General features: G+C 48.2%; 2 long non-coding RNA genes across 5 annotated transcripts in view; both read left to right on the top strand.

Moving 5' to 3' along the window:
* LOC106500138 (uncharacterized) overlaps window positions 1–5,094 on the top strand; it is a 24,667-nt gene extending 19,573 nt beyond the window's left edge. For all 4 annotated transcript variants that reach the window (XR_010883651.1, XR_010883650.1, XR_001295341.2 and 1 more), the window contains 2 exons: window positions 3,220–3,359; window positions 4,292–5,094. This is a non-coding gene — a long non-coding RNA (uncharacterized lncRNA). The remainder of the gene's footprint in view (window positions 1–3,219; window positions 3,360–4,291) is intronic.
* A 2,946-nt stretch (window positions 5,095–8,040) lies between these two features.
* Window positions 8,041–10,891, top strand: LOC136991547 (uncharacterized). The gene is made up of 2 exons (XR_010883649.1): window positions 8,041–10,392; window positions 10,466–10,891. It is a non-coding gene; the product is annotated as an uncharacterized lncRNA (long non-coding RNA).
* The last annotated feature ends 747 nt before the right edge of the window (window positions 10,892–11,638 follow it).

Here is an 11,638-nt window from a genome sequence, read left to right as displayed (position 1 = left end):
GGGCTGGAAAAAGAAAGCCGTCCTAATATCGCCAAGTTGCTGTTAACTCTTCCAGTTCTGGACGTGGGGCAACTCTTGGCTCCCGGCAGAGAACCTGGTGTCAGGTTTGAGGGCTCCTTAAAGCATACGTACACGTATGTCCAAATTTCCAGCGCGCAGCCACACAAATTAAATTGATTACTCTCCAACGGGGCCAAAAAACGCAACAGGAGAAGTCTATTAAAAAATTAGGAAATCTGCTTGACATCGGGAAATCCGACACTTGTCTGCTATAACATCTGTAAGTGCCAAAGCCATATAACATAATAAGAGGTGGATTTTTTTAAAAAAAAAGGTAAGTCTATTTTTCTTCTTGCCAGATATAAAAACTGGGGCTAGCGCTTTGAGTAAAGGGCCACCTGAACTTTATAGTGCTTATACTTCTTTTCTAAATTAGCAGTGAGCTATTTAATTATATCAGACGGTTGAAAGTTAGGCAGTACGGCTACACCGTGTTTGCTGTGTCGTGTAGCGAGTAACGCGTGTAGCTGTGAAAGAGGACTGGGTTTGTTTTCTAAAGGTACATGGATAACGCTGCGCACATACACTCTTATGGAGAAGTCACAAAGGCACAGGCGCCAATATACAGGTACTATTTTGATGCGGCTAGCACTGCTTGCAGAACGCCTTCGACTCCTCCGAAGTCGCTCCTGCCCCCGCTCCGCCTCCCCCCCAAAATCCGGGGCTAATTTAAACCATTGTCGAGATATGCTACTTCTACATATTGAAAACATATTTTAGTGGCCGTGTTTGTTTTGGCAACGCACGAGCCCCCGAAACAATTGAATTAAAAAAGAGCGACTTTTAAAAGTTAGAGATTGCCTTTTAAAAGCTTATTAAAATCAGCATGTTAGATGCCTGCCTTTGAATTAGCTCAGCGCCTTGATTGCTTTCATTAAAGCTGACTGTTTGGGCGCTGCTCGGTGAATGTTCAAGGCTGCTTTCCCCCCCCCCCCCCCCCTTTGCTCCCCCCTCCCCGAGCCGCTGCTCGCTACTTGTCAGCTTGGATTTTCCCTCCCCGCCGCTGCAAAGCGCTCCGGTTTTTAGCGGAGCAACAGTCGCCTCCGTGCGCGGTATCACAACAGCATCGCCCGCAGCCCGGACCAACAGGTAAAATAAGAACTGCTAGGAGAGCGAAAGGCAAAATCCCCCCCCCAAAAAAAGAAAAGAAAAAGAAAAAAAAGGCAACCCTCCCCCCCAACCCAACCGCCCCACCCCAAAGGAAACAAAACAAAACACCCACCCCCCGCCGCCGCGAGCCACCCAAAAAACAAAACAGCACATTGATCACTGCCCCTGAATGCCTTAAAAACAAATGTTTAAACAGTTTTTTTTTTTTTTTTTGAGACGGTGCAGAGAACCTCTGCATGCTCCGCTGGGTTACAATAACAATGGTCTATTGCAATGTAAAACAAGCTGGAGGATAAAAAGGTGCTTTTTGTTACCATTTTATCAAAGCTGTTCATCTTCTAGCTGCAGGCAGCATTTTGCTGGAATTGCAGATATTTCTCTGTCCAGGCGCCTTTGTTTGTGCATCTCATTTGCATATATTTATCTCCAGCTGAGGGTGCTTTCAGCTCATTAAGGCCTCCCCTCGCATTATTTCATAAGCCAGCTGCTAGGAGGGATTTCACCTGTGGTGCCTGAGAAAAGAGGGGTGAAGAACCAAATTCTTCATAAAAAGGAAATCTTCGGGCTCTCTTCCCCTATAAATGGGCACCATTTGTGTTAAACAGCCCCTTGTCATGATAGATGCCTCCGGGGGTCAGGGGGGAGAGTTGATTTGAAGGTCAGCAGTAAAACAACAGACAAACCAGACGCCAAACTGGTTCCTTAGCTGTCGGTGGGAGCCGCGGTACAACCAGGTCCTGAACCTTTTGCAACCTCTCATAAAACAGGGGAAGAATCTGAAGTGGATCAAGCAGGCCCCGGAGGAAGCCGCGCCGCAAAAAACACAAATAAGAGCAATATCGGGCCGCCGCGGGAAACAGCGGGCCCGCTCTCGGCGCGCCGCGCGGGCTGCTATTGTTTCAAGAGCGCGGGAATTAATTCCACTTATTTATTTAAGGCGTGTCAACTCGCTGCCTAAACCTGTTTCGGTGTCAAGATGAATAAAACTTTTATGGCTCATAAAATAGCGCCATTCATCTCCATGGTCTTTGTGGTGCCTGGGTGTTTCTTCCCCCCGCCCGGCAGCCCCAGCCAGGCCGCCGCGCCGAGTGGGCACGTCCCCGCGTCCCGGCGCTGCTGGATGAGAAAAGAAAATTACCCGAGCGGCAAAGGGACCTGGGCAAGGGACAAGGGAGTGAAGGGTGGCGGGAGCAGCCCCCCAATTTCCCAGGGCCGTGCTTTGCTCGACGGCATCCGCTCGCGGCTTGCTGTGCTTCCCGGGGAGCGGGAGTTTTTATTTGCAAGCTGATGAAAGAAAAAGGCACGCCGAATCAAACTCTCGTTAGTAAATTATCTGGGTAAGGGCCTCTCTCGGCGACCTAGCCGAGCAGCTCCCCCCTGACCATAGCTGCAGCTCTTGCTTTGTATTAACAAGGGCGCCGGCACGTAATCCCCGTGCTCGACACCACCCTATCCGCCACACAGTCCTGCGGCCCAGCTATAACATAAAAAAAAAGAAGAAACGCCTTATCAGACCACGGCAACAGCAATACGGTTAAATTTCTATCCCGATCTCCCATTCGGCCATGGACTGGCGAATTATCAGCAATACGTGCAAATCGGACAAGGGCATCTCCGATGGCGAAGCTGGGGCTCAGCTCCTGTGTTTGATTACAGATGGTAAATGTTAATTCATCATAATCACACACAATCTTCCCCCCTTATCCTAGTCCTAAAACCTACAATGAATTTACGTCGTCTACAGAGCTTTGGACCAACAGGTAATAAAATACAATAAAGTGCGCTTTTTATCAGGAAAAAAAAAATCCCATTAATTATAGTTCATGACTACTCTAAACCAAATGTTCAAATAGTAGTTGGAAATGATGCATAAAATCTCAGCATGTTCTGATAGGTTATAGAGTCAGTGGTTTATTGCAATGTAAAACAAGCCACAGGAAGAGAGGGTGGTTTTGTTTACCATTTTCATCAAAGCTGTTCATCATGTTGATATACTTATGCTATATTGTGACCTCTACGTATGTTGCATTTCATTTATTTATTTTCCAGGTTGTTGCCACTTTTGCTGCTTTAACGTCAGAGAAGTCAAGTAATTCCCAGGGCTCTTTGAAATATGCCTCGTCTGAACCGAATTTCTGCCTACAGACCGACCGATAGATACGAACATAAGAAATATTTATTAACGTCAAGTAAGGTTTTCTTTTTACTTAATCTGAGGCAATTAGTACCTGAATAAACATAGACTAAGTAATCTGCCTGCTCAAAATGTAATTACACTTTAAAAGAATTATTCAGCTCTACCCAAGCAAAGTGCAGCTCTGATTAAAATGCATTTGAGATTCCCTTCTTATCCCCTTTTCATTTTGTCCCAGAAAACATTTTCTAAAACACGCGTAACTTTTAATTTCTCCCCCGCCAAACACTGAAGGGACCCCGGGCCGATCTCCCCAGTTGCCGCCCTCTCCCCCCAAATCTTTAACCCTGCTTCTCATTTTTCTTTGCCTCTAATCTAATCACTAATTCCTTCGCTGGGCCAAATAGTTAAAAATGTTAAGTGCTAGCAATTCCTCCTACCTCCCCCTCATATCTGTCTCTGTTTATGGAACGGGCCCTGGTTTCCTCCTTCTCTTGTTCAGCTGTAGGTCTTCAGGTCAGGAGACTGTAAATACACACAGCACTGCCCCAACCCATAAATCTGAGCAAAGGGCAGCCTTATATATTCAGATAAGCGCGGCAGAGGGAAAAAAGCAAAAGCACAAAAGAAAAAAGAAAGAAAGACAGAAAGAAAGAAAGAAAGAGGACAGGGCGAGCAAACAGACTCTGTGGCGAAGGAGACAAAAACGAAATGCCAACGCAACGCGTAGGGTAACCCTCTTCGGGCCGCGGGAGGGAATCTCCTCTTCCCTCCCGGGCTTTGCCAGGAAGGAGGGGATCTGAATCGTTCACCCTTCTCCCCCCCTACCCCGTCATTGTTTAGATATAAATCATTACAAAATGCATTTTATTACCTTTGGGGCAACGAAATTAAACAAGCGATTTCTATGGCTTTATAACGTGCCTTTCTCTCCTCAAGACCTTTGCTGGTCTGATTTTTTTTTTTTCCTTCCCATTTTATTTCCAGCACCTCCGAAGCTTTCAAGGGAACAGTCCCCCTGTTATTGCTTCTCAGTTCCAAGGTCTTAGAATAAATAACATTGTTATTACTCACTTCACCAATTTCCAAGAAGAAATATTGCTGCAGCAAATGCGAACAGCACTAATATTTGCAAAGTGATAAATGGATTGCTACATACCTTCCAGTCTGTGTGGCCTCCAGCCATCCCCAGACCGTCCACGGCTCTCCGCAGGGCGGGAGGCAAGGGCGCCTTTGAACTTCGCCGGAGCCGGGCGCTCGGCGCCCCGCGCCCCCTTCCGCTCCCTGCCAAATTTTAATGCCGGCATCATCCGGAGAGGCACCGGGAAGCTGGGCCAACGCCGCCTTGGGCATCACCGCCATGCAAGCCGTGCGGCCTTCCCTCTTCCCGGAGAAGAAGCGGTAAAAACTCATCCGCTCGGCCGGAAAAGGCTTGCGGGGGAGCACAGCGATTTCTGAACTTGTGCAGCTTTTCCCCCCTCAAGTATCCCTGGCGCCTAAAGAGAAACGACGGTCAAATGCTTGGGGTGCCGGAGGAGGTGTGAAAAAGGGAAAGGAGCGTTCCCCGCGGCCCTATCCCTCTTTTTTGTGGCATTATATTCGCAGCAAGCCTGCTTACCCAAAGCGGGAGTGAGGGACCCGCGGTGGCAGTGCGCTGCTGGCCTTCGCGCCCCAAAGCGCTACCGGCGGGGAAGCTCCCTACCTGGTTGCCTCTCTCAAAAGGAGGTTGCACGCTAAGAATTTGCCGGCAATTTAAAAAAAGGGGAAGTAATCTTTTTTTTTTTTTTAAAGTAGCGATATATATGCATGATGCAGACCCCTCGTTTTTATTTAAAACAAAATCGCCAAATCAAATTATTCCTAGGACATGAGTCATCCTGAAAAACACTCCGAACATGCAGTAATTAAAACCAAAGCCAAACATTCAGACCCACAACACAAAGCCATCCAAATAGCCACTGACACCGGGTCGTTAAAAAAAAAACAAAAAACAAACCCCCTTTTTTCTGTCTCCCGCAAGGGGCCCGGGTTTTGCTGCGAAGCTGCTCCTGGCTCCTTGCAACCTGCCGACGTGGTTTTGACGGCGCTGCTGGTGCTCGCAGGCTGCAGTCCGTGGGCCTGGGGCGGGCAGGCGCTGCCGGGGGCAGTTTGGCATGGATGCCTGGGCAGGAGCGAACGCCTCCACCTGAGGTTAGCCACGCGCCGGAGACGACGGAAAAGCTTCTTCTTCCTTCACGGGGCTCAAACTCGGCTGCTCGGGCAGCCCCGGTCGCCCCGGGCTAGTGCTCCCGGGTCCCTTCAGCGGGGCCAGCGATACCCAGCAGGGTGTCGGTATCTGAAGTTCAGATCACATAATTTAGCTGCTCGCAACCCCGATGTTAGTTAATATCCTTACGGCTATAAAGGAACGCCCGTAACTGCGGAAGAGGGGCTTTTATATCGTCTCAAACGCCCGCCAGCAAGCCTACCCTCCCGGGCTTCCCCCCCCGGCAGCCCAGGGAACCGGGGTCCCCCACCTGTAAGAGCCTGTGCAAAATATGCGCGGGTCGATATTATTCATAAAAAGGTGACAGTTTGTATTGGTTTGTAATCAAAGCGTTAACGCACAAACTATCCATAATACTCTCTCGTAAAAGTATATGTCTGTGTGTAGGTTTATACAACTATAAAAATGCATGCAACTATATATATATATGCAACTACATATATATGATATATAGGCACACACATTAGACACGTGCACACCTAAAAATACAGCTTGTCACAAATGAAAAAAACTCAAACTTATCTAAGGGAAAATGATAGAGGAAGCTGGCACCGTGAGAGCGTTGGCATTTTCGTCTCGGTGAGCTGCCTTACGGTTTGGAAACATTCATAAACCTCGCTCAAAATTTATCGGCACCTTTTCTAACTCTAGAAACAGAGCTGGGAACGTCTCGAGAACATGTTTTCCTGAGCGATTTCTACCACTTCCTGGTTTCCCAGTTAGGCAGGAAGCCCTGGGAGATTAGCATTTCTTGTGGCATTTGGCTTCCAGCCCCCGCCACAGCCAGGAAGGGCGCAGGTAAGATGAAAAATCAGAATAACCGAATAGATACAAAACAGCTACACATGCACGCGCATATTTATGTAAACAGCAGCTTTGAAAAAAAAAGTTGGGTCTTCTTTTTTTTTAATTATTTCTTTTCCTCAAACCTCAAAAAAAAAAAAAAAAAAAAAAAAGTCAAGGCAGTTCTTATTTTATCCAGACCAGTTCATAAATCCCAAGTCATAAATCCCCATGATATCCCGGGCTGCTGGATTTTGCATTTGGAGCTCGCAAAGACTGATAGCTGAAAGATTTATAAAATCTCAGGTAGCCAGAGTGCTCCCTGTTGGCTGCACATCTGAGGGGTCGGGCGCGCGCGCGCGCTGCCGGGTGCAGCGCGGCATATGTATGGGATATATTGTGCTCGCGAAGCGGCCCCCGATCTGCCGGCTTTGGGCACCGCGTGCGCGCGCGCGTGCGGAGGGCTGGAACGGGGTCGTTCGGGGGCCTTTTCCATCGGGCCGTACGGGCGATCGCACCATAAATAGTAAAATTGTTTCGGCTGTGTCAGGCGCGCGTTAAATTGCGTTCCTTTAGCAGGGATGAGGGTTTGGTTATAGTCGCTGTTAGAACAGGGGGGCGAGCGAAGAGGGGCCGTCCCGCCGCCGTGTCCCGGGACAAAAGCGCTCCCGAAGCCCGGCTTGCTGCGGAGCGGCGGCACGGTTTGCCCACACCTGCACCGTGCCGGAAACCCCCCCCTGCAGCCTTCCCTCTGCTATTTCCCTCCTCTCCTCCTCTGTGACCTTATTCGAGGCTAATATTTTTCTCCAGGCTTGCAAAGACAGACATTTTTAATATGCTTCTGTTGCATTAATAAAAAGATATTAAAAAAAAAAAAAAGCCCTCTTCTGCAGTTGCAGGAGTTCCTTTATAGCTGTAAGGATATTAACCAACATCTTTGTTACTGAGCAGCTAAATTATTTGCTTTATATTTCAGATATTTATATTCATGGGCCTGAATGCAGTGACGTCGGTGGGGAAAGTCCTCCTTTGGCCTCCCTGGGAAGGACGGTGGAATCGACGTGGGGTCAGGTCGGTTCGTGTTGACGTTTTATTGGAAGCGCACGGTCAAGCTAAACCTGGGTCTTTTCTTCTTTTTCCTTCTTCTTTTTTTTTTTTTTTTTTGCTTGTTTGTGTTAGTGGCAATTAAAGCACTGTAGCAGTTTATGCTTCCTGCATACGGCGCACGTGTCGCCCTTTGAACAGGTTTAGCACAAGCAGCCGGACTCGCAAGCCACAGCGAGCCGCTTGCTTCCAGTAGGCCTTTCCTCCACGAAGGTCACCATGTTCATAGGAGACAGTTATTCGTTTAAGAGGTCAAACTAAACCAGACGCAAGCAGACCGAAACGTTTCCGTGAGGACCACATCAGAACTGCGGCAGCCTGGGTTTCCTCGCTTATTCTTGAAATCCTGAGCTTTGCCTTTCCACAGCCGCCGGGGCTCCCCGGCTTTTCTGTCGTACCCAGCAGTGCACGTTCCCTTGAAACGCTGACGTGGCCGCTGCTGGCTGCTGGTGGAGGAGACCGTGCTGAAACGAATCCCCCGGTGCGGAAGGGGAGAAGGGCAAAGCGTGTCTGTCGCTCAGCCCCAGCGCCATCCAGTTCTTCTGGAGGTCTGGCTGGAAGCAGAAGGAGATTTTTTTTTTTTTTTTTCCTTTCTATCCAGGCAGAGATTTGGGGGGGAGACTCTGCCCAAGCGCTTGGTTTTGCAGTTTTGAAAGTGCAAGTAATCTTGAAGTTTCCTTCTATTAAAAGCATCTACATAAGCTTTTTTTTTTTTTTTTTGGACTTTCTTCTAATTCTGCTCCTATTTCACTAATTAAAAATGCTGCACAAGAATAGTATCGAGCTATAGAAATGAAAGGTCAATACATGAACAACACTTCATTTGTAAATAATATGGCTCTGTAATCAATTATCTCATTTTCACAGAAGACATATTAATCTAAAAGCCAAGGATGGAGACATTTGGAGGATGTGCAAAGGGGATCTTTAAATGTTAAATGTTCTTTAGCATGCGCTAAATAAAGGGTTTGGCAGAGTGAAAATGTAGTGCGTAGCTCTGACACTCCAGGGAGAGTCTTTAGGTCAAGTGATTTGTGCCTTCAAAATAGTTCTCCATAGAACTGTAAAGCCTCTGCCGCTGGTAGCAGCAAAATGGGTTAGTGTTATTTAGGATGATAGCTATAGCAGGGAAAACACTGCAAAAAAAAAAAAAAAAAACACCAAAAAACCAAAATAACCACCCGAAAAAGTCCTCTGCAAAAACGTGCATTTTTTAATAGTTTAATCTCAGCCCTCTTTGCACTCGCCGTTATTTGCTCTCCACAGGCATTGGGCAGTGCGTTTTCCTCTCCTTCCTGCTCCGTAAAATCCCACGCTAGAGCGGTGCTCCGCGAGGGGCTGGGGCGCGTGGGAGGGAGAAGCCCGCGCCGCCGGGCCGAGGAGCTGCGACCCCAGCACCCCGCTGCCCGGCTCCCGCGCCGCCGCCGGCTCCCAGCCGTTCCTTGCGGCGGGAGCGCGCTTGCAAGCCGCATCTGCGCTTAAAGATGTAACACTTCCTGGGCACTGCGGATGCTGTGCGTGGCTCGCAAACATCGGTGGAGGAAACGATAAGAAAATACAGCCCCTGACGTAAAACCGGCTCGGCCTCTTGGCCGCTTTCGAAACAAAAATTAGGTTCGGGCGAAAAAAGGCAAGAGCCCCAGAGTGATTCCCAAGGTAACGCTAACTGCTTGCAGGCTTGCTCACGCCGGCGGGTTCGCTGCGGGCGGGAGCCGCTCGGCCCAGGGCCGTGCCAAAACAAATGTTGCTTTACCATCGAGTAGGCAGAAGAATGAAAGCAATAAGATGTGTGAGTGAGAAAAAAGAGCCCCAACAGGAAAACCCCTTTCTTCTAATTTTAAAGCCCCTGAATGATCAAGGCTGTTCTACTCGTTCTGATGTAATCAATTTGCAGATACCCAAATACATACCCAGCCATGGAAAGCACTCTCCCTTTGATTCCAGCAAAATCCTTTCTAATTCTCCTTAAATGTTCCAGGGCTTTTTGAAATGATTGTTATCAATGCCAACCAAATGCTTTAGATCTTTTTCTTTTTTTTTTTTGGCCTGTCTTTGAACACTTGCCTTATTTTTATGCAGCCCAGTTACCACTGTACATGGAAAAAGTATCTAGAAAGCAATCTGGTTTGCTTTATCCTTTGTACCTTATAGAGTTGGACACTTGAACCGTCTTTGTATTTACTTAGTTGCATTAATGTGATTTCTTTAACCCTTATAGTTCTTTTTTTTTTCTGTACAACTTATTAAATATTTGTAATACAGTAGCCCATACACATCACGTAGACTTTTATTACTTTAGGCTCACTGTAGCTATCTAGTAAATCACAAATCACTCTTCCCCAGAAAGTTAAAAACCAGGATTGTTGTGTCAGGTGAGCTGGGTCTGAGTTTGTGAGAGACCAGTCTAAAATAGTTAAGGTAGTTAAAACAATAGGTTTACTTGTTTAACCAGAAAAATCGTAGATTCCCTAAGGCAATAGAGCTGCAAAGGTTAACAATGGCTTTACGATGGACAGAGAAACTTTTTGATGCTCTGTTGTTCTCACTGTGCTCAGTAGTTGTTCTCATTTGGGTACGTGAGCATCAGCCAGGGCATTTTTCCCTTGCTGGGATACTTCTTTGAGCAGGTCAAGAGAGAGGAAAGTCCTTTTCAAATCCATGAGATCACCGGAGGGCAACGTTTGGGGGAGCTTTTTGGATCTGGCGTATGTTTTTCCTCTTTTTTTCAAATCTGAGGCCGTGTTTTTCCCCTGAAGCAATGGGTTTGGGATTCTTTTCTGTTTTCCTGCAAACTGAGATTCTTCCCCAATTACGAGGTCCCAGGAGTAGAAGTTCGGAAAACACCAGCGAACATAAGAGCGCCACGACACCTGTAGCAGTGAAGGGAGCACGCAACTGGGCATTTCGCGTCGTGGTGAGCCATAACATTTTACAGGTAAGGAAAATGTAATGAGAGAGGGGAATTTCTTTCTGGATATTTTACTCGATGCTTTTTTGGTTCTTACCAGCTTTCGTTGCAAGCCAAAGTATCTTCTTCAAGCTGTTGGCTGACCCGGGTGCTGAACAGGACGCGAGCGGACGAAGACACCTCGATACTGTGCCACAGCAGGACATCCGCATGCTAACGTGCGGCCGCATCCGATGCCCCCCCACGAGCCCACCACCGTGGCGCGCTGCCGCGTGGGATGGGGGGCTGGTGGGATTCCCCGCTCGCGGGGACCGGTGGTCTCCCTTGCTTTTTAACGCCTCCCCGGCTGGCATGCAAGCGGGGCCGGCTCGGAAAACCGCCGTGGGCCGCCCCGTGCGCCCGGCGAGCTGCAGCGCTTGCTTTTTCCCGCCTGCGGGAAGGTTTGCCCAGATGTGCATCGGCTTCCAAGGGCCGGTGTCAAGTTTAGAAATAAAACCTCTTCCAAGCTTCCTTCCCAATGGGATCATTTCTGTGGCTACTATTCCTTCATGTGCTATCTATTATGCCATTATTAAAACCCAGCTTGCCGACAACTCGGGAAGAAACAGGCTCCCCACATGGCGACACTCCCTTCGCCGCACGGCCCGCTCTGCCCCTCTGCCGGAGGAACTTTCCCTTTACGATGAAAACTGGTCATTTGTGTTTCATCAGACCGTAAAACCCCGCTGGGAAACTTCTCTGCCTTTTCCGAGTTTGAAAGCCTCCAGCCCGCATTGCCACCTGCGCCGGTGGCATCTGCTTTCTTGCCTACGACATCCCAGTGCTGTTTCTCATACGGAAATAAGGTGTTTGCCGTCCCCCCGCCGCCCACACGTCTTTTTTCCTCCTTGTCTGAAAACTTTCACCAGAGGTCTTTCAAAGCAAACAAAATGCATGTGCTGTTTCGACTGGGAGGTTTTGCTTTACTTCACTGTTGTGAACCAAACCAGTTTGGATATGTGGTTTTTTCCCCTGCCCTATGTTGTCTCTCTCTCTCTCTCTCTCTTAATGCCACTTGAAAGACATTTGGGTTTTGGATTTTTTCTTTTTTTTTTTTTCTTTTAAACTCCTGTTCCTCTCCTTCCCTGCTGTTTCTCCTTTCTCTAACTCCCGTAACTCTGCCGTGCCTTTCCAGCCCTGCAAAAGTTACAGGGATGGCAAAAGGAAAAAAAAAAAGACCCTCTAATTGCCTCTCTGCCCCCTGTGCCGGCCACCAGGACCCCAGCACCAGCCG

Source organism: Apteryx mantelli, chromosome 3 (genome assembly GCF_036417845.1).
Source record: "Apteryx mantelli isolate bAptMan1 chromosome 3, bAptMan1.hap1, whole genome shotgun sequence".
Taxonomy (NCBI): Eukaryota; Metazoa; Chordata; class Aves; order Apterygiformes; family Apterygidae; genus Apteryx; species Apteryx mantelli.
This window is presented reverse-complemented; position numbering and strand designations above follow the sequence as displayed.